The 25,306-nt window shown below is 55.6% G+C and overlaps 1 protein-coding gene across 5 annotated transcripts in view; it reads left to right on the top strand.

Annotated features, from left to right (window-relative positions):
- The first annotated feature begins 8,755 nt into the window (after positions 1 to 8,755).
- ZMIZ1 (zinc finger MIZ-type containing 1) overlaps positions 8,756 to 25,306 on the top strand; it is a 229,032-nt gene continuing 212,481 nt past the window's right edge. For 4 of the 5 annotated variants that reach the window (XM_064487995.1, XM_064487994.1, XM_064487996.1 and 1 more), the window contains exon 1: positions 8,756 to 9,072. The gene's annotated coding sequence lies outside the window, so the exon portion shown is untranslated. The remainder of the gene's footprint in view (positions 9,073 to 25,306) is intronic. The other variant, XM_031461062.2, reaches the window with a different exon arrangement.

The following is a 25,306-nucleotide window of genomic DNA, read 5'->3' as shown; positions in this document are numbered from 1 at the left end:
GTGGGGAGACTTGCCAGCTGGAAGGGCCAGTGCGAGCAGACATGGGCCCCTGTGTCCACGATACTTAGCACAGTACCTGACCTGTCAATTGAGGCCCAATAAATATTTGTGGAAGGGAGGAGGGAGTGGGGGAGGTGGGGAGGGAGGGAGTGGCGAGGAGGGAGAGGGGAGAGCAAAAGGAAGAGAAAGGCAGAGAGGGAGGGTGGATATATCCTGACCCCACTTGGCTCAGGAACTATCCTTCTCATGGGTAGACAGGGTCAATTCCTCCAATTCTCTGGAGGGCTTCACAGGGCCAAAGGTCCCCCTTGTCCTGTGACACCCCAAAGAAGTAGCTCAGCACTTCCAGGCTGGAGTTCCTGACAATTAGATGTTTTGCTCAATAACAGGAAGCACTTCCCCACAAGCAAAGCTGGACAGGGCTTCTCTGTGGGGCGGGGCAGTGCTGTGCTGGAGCTGGCTTGGACTGGCTCACAGGAACCTACTGTTAAGTTTTCAGGAACTGTGTGACCTGGTTGACGTTAAGATGGCAACCTGAAATGGGCCATGGTGGGAGCATTTTACACCGTGGGAAATCGGCAAATACTACAAATCAGGTTTTCCCCACTTTGCAGAGCCAGCTGTTAAACATTCACCAGCACACCACTGGGCATCCTCTGCTATGTGAGGGAGCAAGCTTTCCATTTCCTGAAGGATGCAAGCAGAGACAGTCACCTCTTGGCAAGAATGAGGCCGAGGGGTGATGGGACTCCCATCAGATGATATCAGAAGCCCCTTTCTGGCTCCAGAGCCTACGAAAAGTCAGGTTAAAGAAAAAAATTAAGCAGGGTAATTATTTATGCCAGGAAATTATTAACCACTTGACCTGGAGGCTGGGATTAAGGCGTGAGGAGCCACATGCTTGCAGATTTCACAGATGGAAAACCTTGTCCAACATCACAGGGGAGTCAGGGACAACAATGGGACTAGAATCCGTGTCTCCATCCTCCCAGCCAGGGTTCCTTCCAGGGCACATGGGCCAGGGTGGTGGGGACAGGGAGCTCTTCCTGCACAGTTTGCCTAGGGTCTGTCTCCTCCACCAGAATATATCCTCTGTGACAACACGAACCGCATCTGTTTTGCTCACTGTTCGGCACAGGCTCTCCAGTGCCTAGTTTTGTGCCAGGCACAGAGCAGGATCTCAATAAATATTTGCTGAAAGCATTATTGTGTCTGGGATTCTGGCTGTGTCTGTAGAGTTGGGAGTGCCATCGTCTTAAGCCATGACCCCTCAGATCCCCAATCCTGCTTAGTGGCATGGAATCAACAGACCAAGTTTTGCACACCAACTCTGCCCCTTCCTGTATGATCTTGGCCAAGCCACTGGGCCTCCTTAGCTTAGTCCTCTGCCAAGTGGGTGGTACAATCTCTACCTGCCTCCTGGGGCTGTTGTGGCACTCAGGTGAGACAGAAAGTGCTCCTTACAAACTCTAAAGTGCTGTACCCACCAGAAGAAGACTGGAAAGCTGGCTTGGGTGGTCAGGTTAAGTCCAAGGGATTCCAGTGGACACTGATTGGTGACCAGGCTGCTGTTCTCTTAGGGCTGCCAACTGGGGTAATCTGGGCCAGATCAACTTTTGCAGGGAGTGGGGGCGAAGGCTTTGCAAAACGCAGCTCAAGGTTCTAAGAGGGCAGGAAGGGGTGGATGAAATGAGGACAGTAAGGATTTGGAGAAGCCCTTTTCTCCTAAGCCCAAGTCTCTTGGAGCAGAGGGAGCAGCTGAACCAGTGACTTTAAAAATCAGTTTTGTGTCTCTGCAGAGCTGTTTGTCACCTGCCCCCCTACACCTTCCTTACTGTCTTACTGGGTGAGCTGATGACTGGCACCTGCCAAGTCAGGTTGTGGATGAGGATAGAAACTCCTGGTATGTTCTGAAGTCAAACCAATGTTCCAAATGATTCCATAGAGGAAGGATTTCTGCCACTCTCCCAGACAGGCATCCACAGGCCCTCCTGGTAAGGTGGGGGAACAGGCTGGCAGGGAGGGAGGCCTACCTTCCCCCAGGCTGGGGATGCATGAGGGAGGAGGCACAGGGTGGCAGTGCCCCTACAGCCCTCCCAAGTGGCATCTGATTTTTGCAAAGAGGGTGAGGACAGCGGGAGGCTCAGTGTGGGGGCCAGGGAGGCAGGTGGAGAGAGTGCCTGTGGAGGGGCCGCAGTGTCAGCCTGGGCCCCTAGTGGGAAGCGAAATAGAAAGGCCCTGTGTCAGCAGCCAGGGCCCTGGGCGGCAGGGCTCTCGGCTCCATTCTGTTCGGCAGGATTCTAGTTGGCACCAGCTGCAGTCAGGAACAATGCCTGGATTTCTTTCTTTCTTTCTTTAAAAAAAAAAAAATTTTTAATAGAGGGGAGAGAGGGACCAGAGCCACTCACTGAACAGCTTAGCATCGTGGAAGCCTCTGAGACCATGTGTCCTTGAAAAAGCACAGACACAGGGGCCCCACAGCCGGCAGCAAGGTGCAAGAAGGCACGTCACACTGGGAGACCAGGGTCCCAGCCCCACTGCTGCCTCAAACTTACTACGTGACCTTGAGCAGGTCCATACCTTACTCGGATCTGTGGTCTCCCTGCAGCCCCCAGTGGAGCCTGCTTTCCAGGCCCCACTCAATGACAAGTACTCTCTTTCCTTCAAACTCTTAAGAGTGGCATTTGGTGTGGGTGGTCCGTGCTGCTAGCCTGTGGGCTCCTAGAGGGCTGAGTCTGGTTCACCTTCGCATGCCTGCTGCATCTCTTGCAACACGTGCCTACCTGTCAGCCACTCAGGAGCTACGCTGAGTGATGGAATAAAGCAGTGAGCCATCCTACAGATCCTACAGCCTGCAGTCTCTGGGGTGGCGGGGAGGGGTGCACACCATATAAGCTCCCTGACTGATGAGGTGTCACTCTGGGCAAAGGAAATTCCCTGTGTCTTGGTTTCCTCATCTGTGAAATGGAGAAGTTAACACTAATAATCAGCTCATGTGAGGATTAGAAGGGTTTATACGCAGTGCCTGGCACATAAAGTAACTGCTATGATGATGATGATTTGAGGACAGCAGTGAATGAGGTTGAGACCAGGCAGAGAGCACATCCGCTAGAGTTATCAGAAGAGGCTTCCCAGCAGGTGGCTGTAGATGTGGCCTGGAAGGCTGGAAGAGCACGAGGAGGAGAGTATGTATATAATGATTACAATTCTGGAAGCCACCCAGCGTGGCTACATGACAGGGTCAGGCAAGGGGTATGTGCCTTGAGGCCGGACACCTGCTGTCCAGGGGAGGAGGGGGGTTGTTGAGGCTCTGAGATCCTCTCCCTCCCCATCAAGTGCCAGAGTCCAGTGCTGTCAGGGTGCAGGAGCTGTCAGGAAGGAGATAGGAAGCTTGACTCTCCTCTGGTTGCTTGTCCCAGAGTTCCTCCAAGCAGTGCCGGACATATTCGCTCCCAGATCACCCCTCCGGCAGCACTGTGCAGGTGAAGGATTAAGAGACCTGGTTCCTGTTCTGGTTCTGACACTTCCCAGCTGTGTGGCGATGGGAAAGCCACCACCTCCATTTGAAGCTCAGTTGAGTCACCCATAAAAGGGCCATTGTGAGGCTCAGAGGGTGAGAAGTACCCCACAAAGGGAGGTGTTAAGATTGTTACCTATTCAGTCCTGGACAGTTGCAGTCCTGTACAGCTTCCTCCATATGCATATATTTCCTTATCCCTACCTGGCCGAAAGGGGGCCTCTGAAAGTACTCCCCAAAGCAGCCACCACCACTCCCAGACTCTAAAGTGTACTGTAGCTCAGTCCAATGGTGGAAGGCCAAGACCTACAGAATTACAGAACAATCAGAGGCAAAAGTGCCATTTCATGTCCCCTTTGTATCCCATTCTCTCTCATCTGGCAGATGGGGAAACAGAAACATGGAGTCTGGGATATGCTCAAGCCACAAAGCAAGTCGGGCAGTGGTGGGCTGGGTGTGGAGGTGTCCCAGCTCCTGAGGCAGGCTCCCAGTTTACTCTCTGGGGACTCCAACTGGAAGAAGTGGGCAGTGGTGAAGCTGGGTCTGGACCCACGTGGCAGAGCTCCATCATGGAAACTGAGACAATAACATGCCTGGTGGAAGGGTCTTGGGTGGTGGTGGGGGGGTGAGTCAAGGTCTGGAGGCTGGGATGATATGACCTCAGAGGATGGAGAGGGGGTGGATGAAAGGAATACAGGAGAGGAGGCAGACCAGGGGAGCCTGACATAGTGAAAAGCACATCTGCTCTCTGCAGGAACTGACCACCCACCCCTGGAGGCACAGGCCTCAAGAGCTGAGCAGGAACCAAATGCCTTCTGGATCCAACCAAGGTGTGAAGACTGAAGGTACAGCCCATTGCCATGGGAGGGGTCCGATTATTCTCTGACAGGTAAGTGAGAGTCTTTACTCCACCTCAAAGCACCCAGGTCACCTTGTCTGCACCACAGCCTGGTGATGAGATGAAGGCAAGTCCCCATTCTCAACCCTGAGGCCCAATCCAGATCTGGAGCCCTATCCTAGCCCCTCTTCTGAGTAGCTGTGAGGTCCTAAGCAGGTCATTTAATCTCTCTGAGCCTCTTTCTCTTGGGGGCAAATTACACCTTCTGGCTTGTAGAGAGGCTGCAATGAGAGAGTATTTCCCAAGTGCTTGAGGTACAGTAAGCACTCAATAAATGTGATCTTCTTCCTGTCCCTTTAGCCCTCTGGCTCCCTTTTGGGGGAGTGGAGGGTGGAGAGTGGAGAAGTTAGGAATTCAGCCCTACAGGTGCCCACCCCGAGCCCACTGAGGGCCGCCTGCCTGAGGGGACCACAGTCACCACACCCTGCACAGGACCTAAAAATTCCCACTATTGCCTTCTTCCTGGCCACCAGAACCCCTTACCCAGGCCTAAGCAATGGCCTTCTTTTCCTCCTGATGGTTCCCCAGAGGGTGGAGGGTGAGGAAATTAATAGCACTTAAGTCTGCTCTGAAGGTGGGTATGGGCTGCGCCCCCCATTGGTGCCCATAGGCAGGTCCCACGCAGCCCGCACCCTCCTGATGGACCTGAAGCCACCTCTGGAGCCAGGTGATTTATGGGCCTGCATTGGCTAAGCAAGACTGACCTTCCAGCCCCCAGTGGCTGGGGAGGGAAAGCACTATCCTCTCTGCTTCGCCCCAGACCTCCAGGCTCACAGAAGCCAAGGCCAAGAGGATAGGGGCTCAGGACACACAATCCCCTAAGAGGCCTGATCACCACCATGGACACACAATCCCCTAAGAGGCCTGATCACCACCATGAAACTTGCCCTTGGTTTACAAAGGCCCAGAGAGGGCTAGCTACTTGCTGAGGGATACACAGAGAATCTAGGGATGAGGATGCAGGGCTGGGGCTCAGGGACCAGCAGGAAACTTTGTTAATGAGGACCTGAGTTTGAATCCAGTTCACATTGGACAAGTCACTCACAGCTCAGTTTTCTCTGAAGGGAGAATGGTAATAGCACAAAGTCAAGGCAATGTGAGGATTCAATAAACTAATACCTAAGAGGCCCTCAGCACAACACCCAGCACACATTAGGCACTAACTAAGTCAGCTTCTTCCAAGACCCCACAAGGATCCAACCTGCCTTGTAATTTCTCTGAAAGTGGAATAGAGACAGCAAAGACTGAGTCCCAAGGCCTGGAACCCAGCGTCCCCTGGAGGCCAGGCAGACTCAGGGCCCAGGTGAGAGTTCTTGGACTTGCTGGCATCAAGCGCCATGCTTGCCCAGCTGGGAAGAGCTGAAATTACCCCTGGCTCCTTGCTACAGAGACTTGGGTCTGCTCTGTGTGTTGGGCTTGGCTCCTCTGCCCTCTGCAGCCACTTCCTAGTTTCTAGATGAAAAAGGAACTGGCAAAGAAGGTGTGTGTGTTGGGGGGTGTCTTCTGGACAGGAGCTTTTGAACATGAGTGGTTACCCCCAAGTTTATCTACATCCTCCACTTCCTGAAGGTGGCTATTCCTTTTCGCTGAGAGATTTGGGCAGAAATGCTGAGAGGACTGAACATCCTGACCGAGGTGGTCATCAAGGCAACAGGAACTGACTGGTCTAGTTTTTGGCTGGGGCTGGATTGCCCTCCAGGTCCTCAAACACCCAGAAACTCTGTCCTAAGATTTTGGAACTGGGGTGGAGATGCCTTTCTGGCTGCTGCAATGCTATAGATCCTTGGGGGTGGGATGCGGATAGGAAGAGGGCAGCCATGGCTCCAGCTACCTTTCAGCAAGCTGAATTCCCACCTTTCAGCCCTGGGTCAGGCTTTCAAGGGTTCCTAAGGCTATCCCCATATCCCTACTTAATGAACCTGGGCCACCCTTAGGATGGGGGGTCCGAGCTCCCTTCCACAAGAATGTGTTAGGATCCTGCCTCATGTCCCTAGAAATCTGGAAGGCTTTCCTACCATCCACACTCCCCGGGGATGCTCAGCTGCCACCTGTGCAGGAGCAGCAGCAAAGTAGCACCGTAGTAACAGTCCATGTGACAGGTCCAAAGAATGAGGCCCATAAAGGAGTGACTTCCCTTGCACCTAATGGCTTAGCGAGGCAGAATTTCCCATGGGAAAATCAAGCAGGCTCCCAGCATCCTCCCTCAGTCCCCCAGCCCCTGTGGACCTGAGCTGCAGTCCTCTGAGCTCTCAGGAATCCAGGCTGAGTTTGCTGGCTGTCAGAACAGTGTAGCCTTGAGAATGAATTCAGGGCTGGCAAATTCATTTTGCCTCCTCTCCCTCCGGTGGTGGAAGGAGTGATCTCGCCGGCCCTGAAGGAGTTCAAGCCGAGGTCAGAGATGCCTCTGAAGGATGTTCTAAAATGGGGGTTGAGGGGGATAGTACGCCGACCGGCTCCCGCGTTGGCCCAGGGTCCGCGCTGATCACTGCCCAGGCCAGGGGCGATCCTCGAGTCTGCGTGGCACGTCCGCGCTCCCAAGCGGCCCTCATCAATCAGGCAGCAGCCCTGGAGAGGCCAGGATGTCTTCTGCTAGTCTCAGGCCCTGGGGAGACCCCCGCCCCGGCTGCCTCCGGGTGCCCGCCCCCCGGCGGTGTCATTGTTCTCTGACGTCACGCCGCGGCCCCGCCCCTCGACCCCCACCCTCCCTCCCCACCGCCGGCTTCTGGCGCCCGAGACCCTGCAGCCTCCAAAGCCCGGGCCGAGCAAGGCTCCCCCCACGGCCCGGCCGGGGCTGCGCCCCCTTGCGCTCTCCCCAACTTGCCTTTGTTATTCCAGCTCCCTTCCTCGCCTCGCCTCCGACACCCCGGTGAACTGCAAAACACGGAGCGCGGAGCCGCCGCCACACCTGGAATTCGAAGCGGACTTCGGGCCGAAGGCTCCCTGGCTTGTGCCGGGAGGGGAGTGCTTGCGTGCGTGCGCGCGTGTGTGTGTCTAACCGCTGATGCGCGGGCACTGATTATTATTTGGGACTGAGGGTACCGCAAATTATGAGTAGGGGAGCTTGAAGAAGGGGTGTGGAAGAGAATGGGGGGAGATGTGTTTGTATGTGTACGTGAACGTGAGGATTTAGTGAACAGGGAAATATTTTTTGAATGTATGTGGGTTTGTACAGTGATGTGTATGTGAGTATGCTTGCTGTGTACGCGGGCATGTGTGTGAGGGAAAGTGTACGTGTGTGTGGGTGCCTGTGCGTGTAGAAGCGTGTTTGTAATACTGAGTGTGGGCGCGGATGTGTGCGGTTTGTGTAGGAGTTTCCGCGTGAGGGGCAGCGGACGCGAGCCAAAGTGGGCGCGCACTTAGATGCTCTCGGGGGTGGGTCTGCCATGGGAACCCTGCGATAGGGCGCACCACCTGCGCCTTGTGAGTGCCATCGCTCTGAGACCCCTGGGGCAGTGCCCAACCCTGCGCCGGGATCCCGCTGCCCCCACCCGCCCACGCGCACTGGGCCCTGGAAGCTCCCCGCCGGGCCTCTGAATCCACGCGCTCCTGGACCGCGCAGGGTGCCAGGGACAGACCATGTGCACTGCTTCTACCCATGGCTCCAGCCACCTCCAACATGGCCTGTGGTTGGGGTGAGGGGGAAATCCTCTGCTCGCCCCCCACCCCGTGCTTTGGGAGCAACCCCAAAGCCTCCTCCAGCGGGAGGCTTTGGCGATCTCGTTAGCAACTCGCTCAGCCCCAGTTCGGGTACCTGACAGCTTTTGCAGCCCCGAGCGCACTTCAGTCGGGGGTGTACGAGCGAAGAGGGGACACTCTGGTGAGACAGGTGATTTTAGCCCCCTCCCTAGTATGATCCCATCCTAGGCTCAGCATTTCTATCTCCAAACTTGCCAAAGCGGCTGGGGATGGGGGTCGAAGGGCGGGGGCGGCAGCCAGGGAGCAGTGAAGAGAGGGGAGAGGAGGTGAGTTGTAGGGGAGGGTAGGACAGTAGGTGGGTAGAGAGGTAGAAAGAATAGGGGCTGGGATGACACGCTAAGCCCATCAGAACCATAGAGGGGAAAGCTTGGAGAGCGCCCAGACCGAAAAGCTAGGAAGAAAGGGAGCAAAAGAAAAGGCGAGGGAGAGAAAAGAGGCGAAAAGGAGAGACAGAGGGAGCGGCGAGAGCGCAGAGAGCGCTCGGCAAGTGGAGCAGAGCGCTGGTGGCGGCGGCAGCGGCGGCGCCGCTCCGCTCCATCCGTAGCTCCGCACCGGCTTTTGTGGCCGGCCGGCGGCGCGGGGCCCTTTGGAAATAGAATAGCCAATGTAATCTGACACTTCAACTTGCTCGGCTCCGGGCGAGTTGATTCACTTACTCACCCCCTAACGCCGAGTTCCTTTTCACTGTCTGTGGACATTAAAAAAGCGAGCGGCGGCGGGCGCCTGGGAGAGCGAGCGGCCAGGCGGCGGGCGGGCGAGCAGCGATCGGGCGAGCGATCGAGCAGCGCCCGCGTAGCGCGGTGACCCCAGCCCCGGTCGGCGCGGAGCAGGAGCCGGCGCGGAGCCGATCTCGGCGCCCTCGCAGCTCCTCCCGGCTCAAGCCGGCCCTGCCCCGGAGCGGCGGCGGCGGCGGCGGCAGCGGCGCGTCCTCCAGCGGCGGCAGCGGCGCTCGCAGCGCCGGGTAAGTTTGGGGCCAGACCCGGGAGCCCGCTGGCCCCAGGCCTTCCTCCCGCTCCCCGTGGACTTTCGGGGTGCGAGCGCGGGGTGCTGGATGTGGGGTCTTTTCCATTTAAAGGTCTGCAGGGACTTGAAGAGGTAGACAACCGACCGGCGGCCGGGCTCTGCTCCGCTCCCCTCGGCGGCCAGGGGCCGAGGCCGAGGCGACCGGCTAACGCCGGGCTGCGCGGAGCCGGCTTGATCTGCGCGCGGAGGCCGGGGCTCATCGGGCGTGCGGGGCGTGAGTGCAGTTGTGCGCGCGCGGACCTGGTGCCCGCCTCCTGCCGGCGCGCCTCCAGCTTTGGTTCCATACACCCGGGGGCCAGGCAGGACCAGGATTCGGGAAGGAAAGGAGGGAGGGAGGAAGGGAAGGACCAGGGTAGGATCACCTCGGTTCTCCCTCGTCTCTTTTGGAAAGACGCGAAGTTGTGCGCCCGTGTGTAGGAGAACCGCCAAGGAAGGCGCCGGGTTTCGGGGTGGCAAGGGATGGTTAAGTTGTGCATCTGAATTTCCAGGGAAAACACACACTTCTGTAAATGGGGGCGCGGTTAAGTTGTTTGTGTGTGAATTGCCCAGGGAGACGCAGCGCAAGGTACTAGCGGGGAACGCCAAGAGGTGTGTGTAGGGGCTTCCGGTAGGTCTTTAGAAGCCTGAGGGTCGTTAAGACCAAAGCCTGGATGGGGCTGCCCCAGCCAAGAGAGGAGCCCGGGAGAAGATGTGCGTGTGTGTGCGCGCGCGCGTTGCAAATACGAAAGTAATTTCCCCGTGTTCTTTCTTCCCCTCCGTCTCCGGCGGCGGCGGCCCCGAGAGAGTGGAAGGCCGACCCGGGCGGAGGTTGGGGGGCCTAGCCCGGGCTGGAGCTGGGGTGGGGGGCGGGTTCTGGAAGCTTGTTTCACATTCCTGGCGTCTGGGCTGGGGAGAAAAGAGTGGGGATCGCGGCCTCGGCGTCTGGGGCGCGGGCAGCAGGCGCGCGTCGCCCCCTCGCCGGGGACATCTGTCCAGGAAGCCAGCCGGGCGAGGAGAGGGCGCGGTGCGGAGGGTAGGCTCCCCGCCCGGGAGCAGCGGGGGAGCGGGCGAGGGGCGGCCGCCTTCCTGGCCATTGTGCGCCAGCAGATTTTCACGGGAGACTGCCCCGGAGCCGCCGGAGAAGGCCGGGAGCCGGCCTCAGCCCGGGGTTTAAAAGACACTCCAGGAATGTAAACAACCCGAGCGGGAGGGCGGGCGGACGGGTGCGCGCCAGGGCAGCCGGCGCGGGCCCCCCAGCCCTCCCCGGGGGCAGCCCGACGGCAGGGCCGCCCAGCCCTACCCCTCTACCTGCCGCAAACTTTTTCCTCCCTTGCCTTCCCTTCCCACCTCGCTCCTCCGGCGGGGCACAGAGCGAGGGCCTCTCCCTGGGCAGGGGCCCAGGGCGCCTGGCACCCTGCGCCTGACCCTGGAGGCCTGGTGGCCTGGCCCCTGCTTGGGTGTCCGGAGTCCCAGCTGCGCCTGCCTGGGAGCCGCAAGCTTCCTGGGCAGGCAGTGCCGAAGTAACTGGGGCTCTGAGAGCCTGCCCGCCTGCCTCCCTCCCTCCTCCCTCCCTCCCGCTGCTCCTTCCCCCTGCTCTCCCCCCTTCTCTCCCCCCTTCTCTCCCTTGACTGCTTTTCCAATGCCCTGACATGAGGGAGGAAGATTTAACTTGGCAGCCCAAACAAATGTTCTCTCAGAGGTCCTCCAAGAAGCTGGCGGCTGGGCTGGCAGGGTGAGGGCACTGCTCGGCCAGCCTTTTCTTCCTCCCTGCTTGGCCATGGCCATTTGGAGCCCCCTGGGTGGACAGCCCAGGGCATGGGAGAGTAGGGCCCAACCTCACAGATTTAAAAGGGCAGGGGGAAGCTGCCTCTGGAAGTCCCTGACTGGGCAATGGGCAGGAGCTGCCCAGAGATGCCTCCTGGTGCCAAAGGTTTTCTGGAGGATTTTCTTGAGCAACAGTTTGTCTTCCTGCTGCAACCCCGGGAACAGGGCCTGGTAGACCAGAGGGTTAACCAGTGCCGTCTCCTCCTCCTCCCTCGTGGGTGTGAGGACAGGCTGGTTACACAGGGCAGGGCAGGAGGCCAGAGGCTGTTCCCAGAGGTGCCTGGGTTTGCTTATTATTGTTTCTTGAAGGTAGAGATAAAGAGGCAGGTGCTGTAGCTGGAGAATGGGCACCCTGGCTGGTGATGAATTCTTGCTGGCCTTTGCTGGCATTTGTATTATGGTCCTGGGAGTTTAAAAGTTGCTTCTAAGCTCTCTAGGAAGTTTAGAGGAGGGAGCAAGCCTTTGACTTTCTCTGTCCTGGCTGCTTTTTGAGGGGTCCAGAGTAGGGGGAATTCCTGGCCCCTCACTTGCCGGCTGCCTGGCCCTCAAGGTGTGATTCGTGAATGCCCCAAGCCTTGTGCTGACCTCCTCCCGTCAGGCTAAAGATGCTGAAGAACCAGCGTCAAACAAAAGACACATTGAAAGCTGTATCTGCCATGGAGCACAGAGCACGTGTGACTTTGGGGCCAAGGGGATGCATTTGGAGGGCAATGGTGTTTTCTTCTGAGTTTTACATTTTCGATTAGGTTTTGTTTTTCCCAAAAGAACAGAAGCATCTCCTTGTCCCAAGTCATGAGGTTACGAAGTGCTGTTTTCACAGGTAAATCTCAAAACTTTAGACTACTCAGAGTTGGTGGCAGTGACTTTTGGCGGGGGCAGGGGAGTGCGTGGAGAGCAGTAGGGAGTTTTCAAGCATTTTAAATAGTTTTTGGATTGGGGTTTTGAGGCATTCAGGGTATGGCTCACAGAGAAGAGTTGGCAATAAGAAATTGCTGGACTTATGGGAAACTTTGATAAGTAGTCCCTGCAAAAAAAAGGATTCCTGGCTTCTTGATGGGGACAAAATGTCCCTTTTTCCTCCGAAGGAAAGAGAGAGAAGGAGGAGCCTCATTCCTTTCTCAGCCAGGAGCAAAGAAAGGTCCCGAGACTGTGGGGTTTCTCACACACACACTCCCCTAGCAACAGTAAATTAGCATTAGCTCCATCCCTGTCCCCTAGAGATGTGCCCCAGCCTAGGACAGGTGTCCACCATTAATGAAACATTGCAGAGGGAAGGACCCAACTAAGAGCTGCAGACTTCACTTTTTTCCTGATCGACAGAGATGGGGATGGATAAGGAAGGAAGACACTTGGAGGCCTCTTGGAGTTTTGTCACAAGAGAATCTGTGTGCAGCCACAGAAACTGAGTTCTCTGGCCTTCATCAGCATCCAACAGGCAGCTGTGACCCCAGTCTCAGGGTGAGATGTTGCTGCAAGAAATTTGGGCACCAATAGGTTAATTTCTGGAAGCTTCTCTGGGCACTCTGTCACGGAACCAGGAAGCAGGGCCTGCCAGGTCCTGACTGAATCCCATACGTTTTCATTCATAACTTTGTTCCCCAGGGCCCTTGCCTGGCTCCTATCACCGCCTCGTCTTTGAGGTTCCTTAGGTTTTGTGTGGACAACAAAGGCCGAGCTGCTGTAATTACCCTGAACCCTGCTGCAACCTTGCCTGGTGACTGCTCTGACCTCTCAGCAGGACACAGTGGCCTCTGTCCACGCCCTCTGAGGAGGGGGGCTCTTTGTCCCCAGAGCTCTACTCTGAGGTTGAGGGGAGACAGAGATTGCCTGGGCTGGAAGCTCCGGGTGTGATTCTGAGGTTGGACCCTGCCCTCAGGGAGGATGAAGGGAGCATGAAAGGAGCTGGGAAAACCAGTCCCAAGCACAGGCTCTGAGGAAAAAGTCCAGAAACCAGTCGTGATTATTCAAGTGTTCCTATTACCTGAGGAGATAGGGGAGAGGTGTCAGGAAGCTGTCACTGGCTGACTGCTGTGGGCTGATAGCTTCACTCTGTGGGGCATCAGTCTCTACATCTGTAAAGTAGGTCCAAGAGCAGAACACCCCCCCCCCAATCCCACTTGGTTGCTGTGAGGATGAGGCAGATGTGGGCATGAGATCCCTGGGTATGTGTCCTCTGAAGGCCTGGCAGACTCTGGGCACAGAATGGATGGAGCACAAAGGGGTTGGATCGGAGGTACTAGAAGCATTTTCCAGAACCTGCTCTCCCATCCAAGCCTATCTCCCTGGCAGCTTATCATCCAGCCTTCACTTGCATGCTCCCTGCAACAGGGTGCTCACCACCTCCAGGCAGCTTCTGCCTTCAGTGGACAGCTCTGACTGTTGGCATGCTCTGCTGCACAGCAGGCCTTCTGGAAATCAACCCCTCCCGACCCTCACTCTGGGCTTGAGGTCTTGTACTTTCTTGAATGATCAAAGATTCCGTACCAGTGCCCAGGCAGGCCACATTCCTGTAGGATGGGAGGACACCCTTCAAATGGCTGCTTCCAGCTGGTATTGGGAGTGACCTGTGGGGAGTCGGGGAGGGTCTGCCTGAGGGGCTCACTGTCATCTGTCTTTGTGTGCCAGGTTTGCCTCTTGGCACTTCCTCTCTTTGGATTGGGTATGAGGGGAAGGAAGGAGATACATAGCATAGCGGTGGGTGGGGGCGGTCAGAGGCCCAGCATTGATACCAGAGATACTTCCTGAGAGTCCGCAGTGTGAGGACTGTGGCCTGTGAGAGACCCTGAAATGTGTAAGACAGTTCCTGTTCCTCAGGAGCTTATAGTCCGGCAAGGGCAGGAAGATTGGTCCAAATAAATAATTAACCACTGGCAGCTGGCTGCCTTCCACGGGGCGCATGCTGACAGTGATAACCGCAGCCCCTTGCCTTTGTATGGCGCTTGGTGGATTGAGAAGCGCTCTCCAACTTTGCTTAATTCCAGTAACAGCAGCGGAAGCTAGGTGCTAACTGTAATTAGCCCCATTTAGCACAGAGGAAAACTGAGGTTCAGGGAGGTGAGATGACCTGTGGCTCAGCCAGGACTCAACCCCAGGCCTCAACGTTCCCTGTGCTGCTGCCTGTCCAGTCTCCAACCAGGCACGAACACTGTGCAGGAATCCACACAGACCCCGAGAATGGGGAATCGGGGACTGAGGTTAAGCAGGAAGAGCTGTGCCCAGGAAGGGTCATGGTGGGGGCCTCACCTGCCCCCTCTGTTTGGCAGCACAAGGCCCACACCCTGAGCAACTGCACCCCTTTCTTTTGGCACAGAGTCTTACAGCCAGAGCTTGCTCTGAGCCCCAAATCCTGCCATGACTGCCCGGGGCACATGTGTCTGTGCAGGGGGCTTCACCCTATCCCTGGCCCTGGAGCAGGAAGCAGAGATGTTTCGAGGCCCCAGGTCCCTGTGCGGACCAAGGATCTTCCCTGGGCTGTGATGGTTTCTATAGATACAGACGTTGAGTCAGCCTGCCCCTCCTCGGGCTGAGTCAGTCCCTAGGCCGTGTGGGGTAGCCGCCCTGTGGGGGCCCTTGGATGCCTTCTGCCCTTGACACCGCTGGCCACACCCCTGCACCAGGGTTTTCTGGGGCTCATCTGAGTGCCACCCCAGGACAAGGCTGCAGGTGGTGGGGTCCAGAGCAGGGAGCAGCCAGGCAAGCTGAGCTGGCATCTCCCCAGGAAGCCTGGCCCAGCCTGGCACACCTGCACAGGTAATGACTGTAGCCAGGGGGGCTCTGTGCCCCGCCTGTCAGGCCCAGCTGCCAGGGTTACTGCAGGATCGTGCTGGGGGAGGCTGGGGTGTCTGAGCTAATTAGATTTCTTAGATTTCAATGCTCCCCTAATCCTGTTAGCCCGGCTGTAATTGTAACCACTCGAAGGTTTCAACCGTGACAGGCTGTTGAGGACAGACGGTGTGAGGACTCCCTCGGCCCCAGGCCCCAGCCTGAGACAGCCGGCTGGGGACTAGGGTCTCCCTTCCCAGGTCTCCCGGGTGGGGGCCTGAGTGATGTAGGTGCTGTGCTTTTCCATAGCTTCGTGGGCTTAGAGATCATCCAGCTCAAACCCTTCACTGTACAAATGGGGAAACTGAGGCCTGCAGAGGGGTAGGGACTGGCCTAGGACTTGGATGGCTGGTAGTAGCAGGGTGGCAGGGACTTGTGTTCTGGCTTTGTGATCTTTGTACTGTAAACTTCAGGGCAGATCTGGGAATTGTCCAGGGTCTAGCCCACCCTCCAGAAAAGTCTGCTCCCAGAGATAGCAGCTGGAGGGATTCATTGGTCCCAAAGCCTGCTCCCCAGTTGGCATGACCCCCCCCACACACACACACAGTGCCATTGCCTCTGCTGACAGGGGTGTCTGCTGAGGACTCAGGCCTGCCTCTCCCAGGGCTCCCAGACATGGGGGCTTTCTCCCTCTTCTCCACCAGTCTGTCCCAGATTCTTGATCTCTTGGAGGGTCCACTTCACTGCAGATTATAGCTTTGCCAGAAAAGGACAGAACTATTCTGGTGGGGGGGGGGGGGGTTATCAAAATACAAACGCTTTGTACTTTCAATGGCTCTTCTAAAATTATTTTGGAATTATTTTGGTGTCTGGCTGAAATGGAAAATGCACCCACTTTTTATCCTTTCTCCTACCCTGCCCGCATTCTCACTTCCCAACAACTCCAGTCATTCACCCACAGACGTTGGCACTTGCAGGGGAGTGGGGCGGGCAGCTGTGGTGCCTTCAGAACCCCTGCCTGGGAGGTTCCCACCCAGCAGTCACATCCTGTCCTCCTCTTCACTCTGGAGCAGTGGGGAGGGATGTTTGAAACCTCCTCCTACTCTGGAAGGTCCCTGCTTGTGGGTTGCACCCATAAGCCTGTGGTATAGAATTGACGAGCTGTCAGGGTTACCTGGTCTGACTTTTTTTTCTTTCCGGCCCAGGAAACCCAACTATGGAAAGAAACACTTGGCTGTATCCAAAGGCAGCAGTGAATTACAGGCAGAGCCAGGCCTGGAACCCCATCTCTCTAGCCCATTAGTTCATTAAACATTTATCGAGCACCTTTTGTTGGCCTGGTGCAGCCCTGTTAGCCGGCCTTTGGAGCTCTGAAATGAATGCTGCCCCATCTTTGACTGGGGAAGGGCTAGATGAAGCTGGGGAGGACAGGGTTCATCTCTGAGCTCTCGGGGTAAAGAATAAGGATGAGACATTTTCAGTCATACCCCCAGATCCTATGCAGCTGGGGGAGGATGGGCATTGGTGCCCCAAACTAGCAGCATGTTTCTTGAAAGGTAATAATAGATTGGTTGCATTGTAGATTTGAGGGAAGTAAAACAGAAACCTCTAGGGAGGGTATAAGGCTTTTCATCTGCCCACGCCTGTTTAGCCAAAGAAGATGGGTGGCTTCCTCTCCCTGTCCCCCAGCTCCACCCAGCCCTCTGAGTGCTGACTTTTGTCCTTTGTAGGACTAATGGGCTGCTGCCTTGTTCCTGCTAACACTTCCTCTGTGGATGGAGAAGCAGGGAGGGAGCTTCCTTGCTCCACCCTGGGAGTCACCTGTGTCACCTCAGGATGGGGGAGGAGATGCCAGGCGCCTGGACCTCACCCTGTGCACAGGCTCTCGTCCAAACTCCCATCCTGCTCCCTGGTCAAAGCTGGGAAACCTGGCACCCGACTCAGACTGGCCAGCCCTCTGGCTGAGGGACAGATGGGGCACAGAGACCTTCTGAAACCCTTACTTGGCATTTGCAAGTGGGGAGGGCCCTTCCAGGCTCTCTGTCCCACCTTCTTGTTTTGCAGTGGGAAAACCCAAAGCTCAGAGAGGTAAAGGGACTGGCTACATGTCACACAGTGAGATGGATCCCCTGCACCAGGGTGTCTCCCTGAGGGGGACGAAGTGTTCTGGGTAGGGAGGTGTGGAATTTTCTATTGATGTTGTATTTTTGGTGCTTCTGCTGTTTACACCTTTAAAACAACTAACCAGAGTCTTCCATAAATATCATAATAGCTGACATATCTTGGGCAACTAATTTGTTTTAGACTTTTAGACTGCCTGGGCTCAATTCTCACCCCACCCTCTATGACATCTATGCCTTTGGGCAGCTGCACATCTGCAAATCAGGCTCACTTCCCCTTAGGTTGAGAAGATAGAGTGCATGCAGGGCCTGGCACATAGTAAGTACCCAAGAAACAGCAGCCTCAGTCATTGTCGTGATGTTGCTCCCGTGACCTCTGGCCACCTATTAGCACTGCCTTACCTCCAGTGGACTGATGAGGATACTCTGGTAGGGGGATGGCCCAAGGTTACCTAGTACCTCAGAACCAACAAAGCCAGGCTTGGGATCCTGGCTTCCTGACTCCCAGCCCCCTGCCATTGTTCACAGTCTCCCCTTTGTAGCAGGAGGGGCTGAGAGGGCATCTCGGAGAGGCCCTGGTAACAACTCACGTAGATTTTCATCCATCCTATTGGGGGAGCCCATTCCCGTTGGAGAGATGTTCAGAGGGTGGAGATTTACATCTGGGTTCCTGCCTCCGAGCCTTATTTTTTTCACGAGTGATGCTAATATCTCCCTCATAGCTCTTCCAGTGAGGAGAAAAGGAAAGAATGAAAGGACTGGGGCTCGTCAACTGTAAACTATCATGCAGAATGGCTGTGAATGGTAACTGACTATGGGGTCTTAGGCCAGTCACAGACCCCGCTGAGCCCGTTTCCTCCTCTGAAAATCATGAGCTGAGACCACATCGAGGGTTCCCAAAATGGGTTCTCGGGGACCACCAGTCCACAGAAGGAGGGATGGCAGAGCTCACCCTCCCTCTCCTGGGAAATTGCTAGCCCCTTTGCTTCCCGCAGGGTTTCCACGCTAGAGGACACTCCTCCCACCTCCCTTTTTAATGCAGAATGACTATGGAAGACACCAGTGGACATCCTGAGGACGGCGGGGCTAGATGGTCCCTTACAGCTATGGCGTCTATGGCTCAGCCAGCAGATGGTTTCCCTGCAGAAGAACCGCCTTCCCCATGGGGGTGCTCATGGCGGAGAGGATGGGGACAGCTTCCTGGTGTTCAGAACCCCCGCCAGCCTGCCTTCTTGGCCTTCAGGCTTTACCTAACTTCTACCCTCTTCAAGCCTGCAGGTCTCTATCACTTTTGTGGGCCTCCTTTCCTTTTATTGTGACCAGACCACAAATCCATTTGTGGTTGGGCAGGCCCTAAACCAAGGCCAGCTTGGCAGAGGGGTGGGACCCCTGCCACGTCCCTAGAGATCAGCCTCAAAGCCTTGCCGGCTATGAGGGAGGAAGGGCCTCATACCTGACCTATAGGGGCCGTGAGCCTGCATGCACACCTTTGCCATTAGGTATTTTTCTGGAAAGATTGTCCCCAGCTTTGTTCTGATCCTTCAGTGAGTCCAGACACCTGAAAGCAGTGTAAGAGCCACAGCCTTCATCCAAGGGTCTAAAATCACCCTGGCCCTGGAGCGAACATGACGGCTGGGTCATCTTTCCCTGCCTCCTGCCCACAAATCCTCTGATTCCCACTCAGTGGTGTGTCACCACCCTAGTCATGGAGGGACTTGCGTTTAAAACTTTGCTTTAAAATCCAGCTTGACGTTGGGCTGGTGAGGAAACCAAGGCTGAGGGAGGGGAAGGGACCTGACCAAGGTCACTAACAGTGATAGGCCCCCAGGGACACAAGGCCTGGCATGGGGCTGGGGTGGCCCTAGGGGGTGGCCTCTTGTGCCAGCTGACCTCACTGCTGAGAGTCTTCTGTCTCATCCTCTGAGCACCAGGATTCGATGTCCCCCGAAAGAGCTAGGGATCAGGGTAAAGGGAGGAAGTCCCCGCCCACTGCCTCTTCTAGGAAGGCTGGGCAGGGATGGTTTAGGGCTTAGCTCCTCTGGGTCAGGAGGCCAGTTTCAGCCCTGCTGGCCGCACTGCCTGTTTCTCCCGCCCTGGTTAGTGTTTCCTCTTCCTAGACCGAGCGGCCCGATGGCATTTATCTGCAGGGGAGGGGTTTGTGTCTTCAGGATGCCTTGCCGGCATGAATCAGCTGTGAGTTGTTGGCTGGGGGTGTCGTGCTGCTGTCGGGGAGGCAGCCTGGGACGCTGGGGAGAGCCCTGGGCCTGAGCTGGTTTCCCATGCTGGCAGGCCGGCTCTGTGACCATGGATGCATCACTTTGCCTCTCTGGCTCACAGTCCTCCTGCCCCTGACTTCGTGGGATTCTAAGGAGTGGGCTTTGTGGCTGTCAGGGAGCGAGTCAGGGGACTCCTTGGCCCTCAGCCTGCTTACCGGGTTTGCCCAACCCCTCTGAGCTCCAAGACCTCTTTGTTCTTCTGATCCTGGAAAAGGAAAGGAAACCTCAGGTGTGATTTCTTGCCTAGTGTTTGGTGATGGGGCCTGGCTGTGAAAGGAGCTTCCGTGAAGCTGTGATTTCATCGTTGATTTATTTCCTGCGAAAGGACAGCTTTGTGATTCCTCTCACCCCAGCCTGGATTGACACTTTCATTTTTACGTGTGCTTTGTCTGTGGGGCTGATTTCGATAGGCAGAAGGAATGGAGATGCTTTGGTGGTTGGAACCCTTGGGGGCCCCAGAATTCTCAGTTCTCTGCCTTGCAGATGACTGCTGCCCTCCTAGCCAGCTCCCTAGAGGTGTGATTGTCCAGCCAGTGTGACTGTCCCTCTGACCTTCCCCCCAGGGGCTCTGGACACTACTACTCCCATTATTCACGGGACCTTTGTTTCTCGAGACAGCAAGGGAGCTTGGCAACCACCTCATCTGATGCCTTGTTACACAGATGACTTCTGCCTCTTTGCAGCATCCCCACAGATCAGCATCTGTTTCGGACTTGCACACCTCCAGCGACGGGCCACTCCCTGCGTCCCAGCAGCAACCTCCACCTAGGAAGTTCCACCCTGTGTGGAGGTGGGAAGGATGCCTCCCCCTAGTTCTCATCTTAGGACCATGCAGAATACAGTGAAGTCCATTCTCGGAAACTCCCTTCCATACTCTATGTCATGGATGTGTTCCCAGAGACTTTTCCTTGCTAGGCTGAGTCTAAGGCTAGAGCGGGCAGAGCGGGCTTCCTGGAAGAGGTGGCTTTCTTTGATCCCCAGGCTTCCTCATTATCTCTGCCTCTGATAAGAGCTTGGATAGCTTGGAGACCAGGGGCCTGACCTGGAAATGGTTTAACACAGGTCATGAGACATTGAATTAGGTTGGGAACGTCCCAATAGTGGCTCATCAGGGTCTGAGAGAAAGAAAGTCCTGGGCATCTGCTCTTCAAGGGGCAGACATATCCAGTGGTTTGAGAAGACTGTCTATCTTTCTAGCCTCTTTCAGCATGGCTCACCTACCACTGGAACTGGGGTCCGTTTCTGGGAAGATAGGGGGCTGTGAGCAATGTTCCCTCCACCTGCCTCCTTACTGAGCCCCTCTCTGCCCCACTCTGTCCCCTGCCATTCTGTCAGGGGACATCCTAAGTGTCCTGAGGCCCCAGACACATGGGATGTCTGCAGAGAGTACTGGCTTGAGAGTCAGAACTTCTGGCAGTGCCTTCCACCAACAGCATCCCTTGGGGCTGTCGCAAGAGTCAGAGGGGAGGGCCCGCACTTTGCATACTGCCCAGTGCCTCAGTGTCGGGGAGTGGAATGTTTTATTACCATGTGCTGTGATGACAGTGTCAACGCAGAAAGGCCTTGGAGATTATCCAGGCCAAACCCTCTCATTTAGCTGCTGAGTCTGACCCCAGAGGGGACAGAGGCCTTCCCAAGGTCACAGGGCAAGTCCATGGCAGAGCTGGAGCTAAAACCCAGGCACCCCTACCATTAGCCAGTGCCCAGCCTCCACCGTGTCGCTTGACAGAAGCCCTTTGCTGGTGTGAGACCCAGGGAGAGGTCCCTCTAGGGCTGTGGTGATGGTGTCTGGCTCACCTGGGACTTACCATCCTCATCTCACAAAGCTCCTGGGCCTTGTGCCTCTGGCTGTGCTCACCAGAACCTCTGGGCCCAGGGGGCAGGGGGTGTTCCCTGGGTCCCCAGGAGACAGGCTTCCCCAGCCAGGGGCTGCTGCCCTAAAGTAGGGCTCTCCCCTTCACTTCCTGCTCAGAGAGGGCTGCCCTGCACTTTGCCAGCTGTCACCTTGGGTGGAAACAGGGTCTCCAGGAGCCCCTTGCCCAGGTGTCTGGTCTAACTGGCTGCAGGATGTTACCCTGGCCTGGGACTATGGGTTGAATTTGTGGCCCTAGTCAACCTGGTGTGACCCCTCCTGGGGCTCTGAAGACCCAAAGATGCCTAGACTGTTGGAGCAGGAGCAGCCTGGGCCACTAGCTTATCTTATTCCTGTCTTATCCCCATTTCCCAGACTAGAGAACTGAGGCCCAGAATGGGAAGGAAGCTGGCTGCAAAGCCAGCAAGATACTAGCTCCTCCCACCCAAGCCAGACTGGCCTCCTTCCATCCCCCGCTCCCTGAGGCTGATTCCTTGGGTTGCCCAGGCCTAGTGTGTTTGGAACAAGGACACTGGTAACAAATAGCAACTATTGCTTTTCCTTCAGGAGCTGTTCAGGCCCTGAGGCCGGGTCTTGCTTCTCTTCTAGGTCTGGGAGCCTGTGCACAGGGAGGGCAGCACCTGGCAATCTGAGAACAAGGTTTCCTAGCTGATTTGGAGCCCCCAGTGTTTGGCCTCTGAGGCAGCAGGGCCTGGGATCTTTCTGTGCCTCCCTTTGCCCAGCTCTCCAAGAAAGATGGATTACTTATTCATTCATCAATTTTGCTGAGCACTTACTGTGTGCCAGGAACTATTTCCAAGCTCTGGGGATATAGTGGTGAACTTGATAGAGGCCTTGCTTACATTCGCGTGGGTGAGACAGTCAGCAAGTCTACAACTTAATGTATGATGTCATGCTGAGTTATGAGAAGTGTTTTGAAAAGAAATAAATCAGGATAATATAATATAAGGAGATGAATGGGAGAACTGGACTTCTTTGGATGGAGTGATCAGGGAAGCCTTCTCTGAGGAGGCTACACTTGAGCAGGTACCTCAATGCGGTAAGGGAGTGAACCCCATGAACATTAAGGAGAAGAGCACTCTAGGCAGAGGGAACAGCATGTGTAAAAGCCCTCTTGCTGCTCTAAGAAAGGCAAGGAGGCCAGTATAGCTGGATGAGTGGGAAGGAGAGGATTATAAGAGAGGAAGTTAGCAAGACGTTCAGAGACCAGGTCACAGAGGGCCTTTTGGAGCACAGGAAGGGCTTCTGACTTCATGCTCAGTGATTCGGAAGCCACTGGAGGATTTTAATTAAAGGACTGAGACCACCTGGTGTACCTTCTAAGATCCCTCTGGCCAGTGAGCTGAGAATTGGCTGTAGGGCACAAGGGTGGAAACAAGGAGACCAGCCGGGCAGCTTTCACAATAATGCAGATGAGGATGCTGGTGGCTTTGACCAGAGTGGTCAGTGGAGAAGTGAGACAAAGTCAGATCTTGGATGTATTTGAAAGTTGACCAAGGTTATGCCCAGAAGCCCATTGGGAATGCCTGCCTACCTCTGCAAAGTAAGCTGAGGGGTTAGAGCTAAAGAGCTGGCCCAGATATCCGAGTCCTATGGGTCAGAGCACTTTTCCTTTTGTGCCTGTCGCCTCCTGTGTAGCTGTAAGCTAGTTTGTCATAAGATGCCCATTTGACAGTTGGAAAAACAGAAGCATGAGGAGGTATTCCTTATACCCTAGTCTACACTTGTAAGTATGCCATTCTTCATTTGGTTTTCATCTTGATTCTCTTCCATTCATCTCCTACATTTTCATGCCCTCTATTTTATGCACTGTCATTTTCTAACATGCTGTCACCCTCAAGCCAGTGGGCCTTCGCCTATGTCACTTCCTCCCCCGGTTCTATCTGGTGAACTCCTATACATCCCTAAGAGCCCAGCTCAAGAGCTGCCACTTCTGGCCTCCCTCCCCTGACACTCTTAGACACAAGGGATTCCTTCTTTCACTGAAAATTCTCCTGTTCCTCCCCCTCTAGCCCTCCATTGCCTGGGATCAACCGGAATGGGGGCTGAGTCTGTGCCTCCCTTCACACCCCCTCTTTCCGCTCTGTGTCCTCACATGCTGGCCCAGGGCTGGCACAGAGGATAGGACACAAACATTTCAGTGTATTCCTGGAGCAGTAGCTAATCACTATGGAAACAAGGAAGTGTTGCAACTTCCCTAACTTTTGAGATTGGGGTCACAGCAGGCAGCTCTGTCTTGGCCCCAGGGGATCAACCCAGGATGACCATCTAGGGATTTTTATTGATTCAAAGTCACTTTAGGCAGGTCCTTTCCCTTCCATGGGCCTTAGTTTACCTGTCAGTGACATGGAGGCACTGGGACTGCTTGGCTCTCTAAGGTCATTTCAGCCCTAACATTTCTTATTCCTGTGCCTCTAGTCCTGCCTCGTCACCACAGGTAGGCCCTTTGCCCTCTGTGGGCCTCCATTTCCCCGTTTTGTTCATCTCTCTCCTCTGAAAGGATAACCTGCCTGAGTCAGGCCACTCCGGAATCCCAGCGCTTCCGTGGCCAGGAGACCTTAATAACTAAACTGGGATTCATGTGACTTGCAGAGGGACAAAGAGGGAAGTCCTGCTTCCTAGGAGGCAGCAGGGGTAGCAGGAAGGTGGGTTGGTGGGGAGAGGCCAGGCCAGCTCACTCTGGTCTGAACCTGCACAGGCCCCTGGGTTTCCTTCCCTCACCTGGAAGGTGGCTGGAGCCAGGGTTCGTCCGGTGGGCCTCGCCTCTGCTGGCCGCCAGCGCTCTGCATCCCGGTGCTGAGCAGAGGGCTGGGGCTGCAGTCCCCGGGCGGCCCCCGAGGCTGCAGGGTGAGTGGGTGGACAGTGCCTTCTTGCTATGACTCTCCTCTCTCCACTTCATGGCTTTGAAGCCAAGAGTTAGCCAAGCTCAAAACCACAGCCTGGCTGCCGGCACCTTCCACGGCCCTGCAGCGCCCCAGCAGGGTGGTTCCGGGGGCTCCACACAGGCCACGCAGGGCTCGGAACAGTGAAGCCAAGATGCCCCACGAAGGCCTGACCCTGAGCCAGATCCCCACCTGCCATTGGGCTCAGTGGGCAGAGGACTCAGCCTGCACCACCCAACCCCGGCTCCCACCTGGCACTTAGCTGTGGGTCAGTCTTTCCCATCAAGCCCAGAAAGAGGGGGACCTAGGATGAGAGGGCCTCTGGAACTCTTTCGCTTATCTGTAAAATGGGCAGAGAGTGCCTACCTCCCAGGGCTGCCAAGAGGGGAGGTGGAAGAAGGCAGTTTGTACCCAATAAAAAAATACTTAGGATCACCAGCTGGAGGCAAGAACAGGCCTCAGCCAGAGGGATGTCCCTGTGAACATCTTTTTCAGGAAAGGAAAGCCTGAAATATTTAAGGATGAGAATCTGGTGTTGCGGAGGAGAAGCAACTCCCTCTCTGTATCTCAGTGGTTCCCAGTGGCCAGGGCCTCATGTGGCCATCCAGATGTGCATGCCCTGCCCATCACCGCTCTGTGTACGTCTGATGTTGGGCTGAATAGCGCTCCCAGGGCAGCAATGGGCACTGGAAGGAGATCTGTTTCCCATCGTGACCAGGGAGCAGCTTCCCGACCTAGTCAAGGTCCTGGTTCTCACTGCCCTCGCTTTCCCAATCTGTGCATCAAGGCCTCTCCTAGCTGGGACTCTTTTGGAAGCCTGTTTGAGCGTTTTTACCTCCAGAGTAGGTGAGGCTCCCTACACCAGCCCCCCAGGATTGAATGTGGTCTATCTCACCTCTACTCACAAAGTTCTCACGTTCGTTGAACAGGGGCTTGCCGTCTGCCCACAGGGCTTTGGACATCATGTGGACAGTGGCATGTGGTCTCCCAGCCCCTTCTTACCGGCAAAGCTCAGTTTTGTCATTGCCTCCTCCTGGGGGCCTCTCAGGTGCTCCCCCTCTGCGTTGTCCCCCACTAGACTGTCCCCTGTGTGAGGGTACCAGCTGGGTCCTATTCCTGTATCCCCAGACAGCCTGGAGCAGAGAAGGTGTTCAGTAAAATTCAGATAGATGGATGATGGAATAGAAACCCTCAGCTATCCAGGTGCTTCCAGTTTCTTCAGCACATGGGTTTCACTTGGCTATATTCACTTGCTGGAATTTTGTTCAGTATATAGGATCCCTTTTTAAAAAAAAATCAAGGTTTTAGTAGGCTCCAAGGCCAGAGCTGGTTTTCTATACTTTTGGCCAATCTTCGTCTTTCAAAACTGGTGCTTGTTGATTTGTGTTTTTGCATTTCGTTTATTTACTTTGAGCAGCTACTTTTTCTTTTCAGGATTCCATATAGTTAATAAGGC

This window comes from Camelus dromedarius, chromosome 8 (assembly GCF_036321535.1).
Source record: "Camelus dromedarius isolate mCamDro1 chromosome 8, mCamDro1.pat, whole genome shotgun sequence".
Lineage (NCBI taxonomy): Eukaryota > Metazoa > Chordata > Mammalia > Artiodactyla > Camelidae > Camelus > Camelus dromedarius.
The sequence above is the reverse complement of the archived record's forward strand: the minus strand, read 5'-3'. Positions and strand labels throughout refer to the sequence as shown.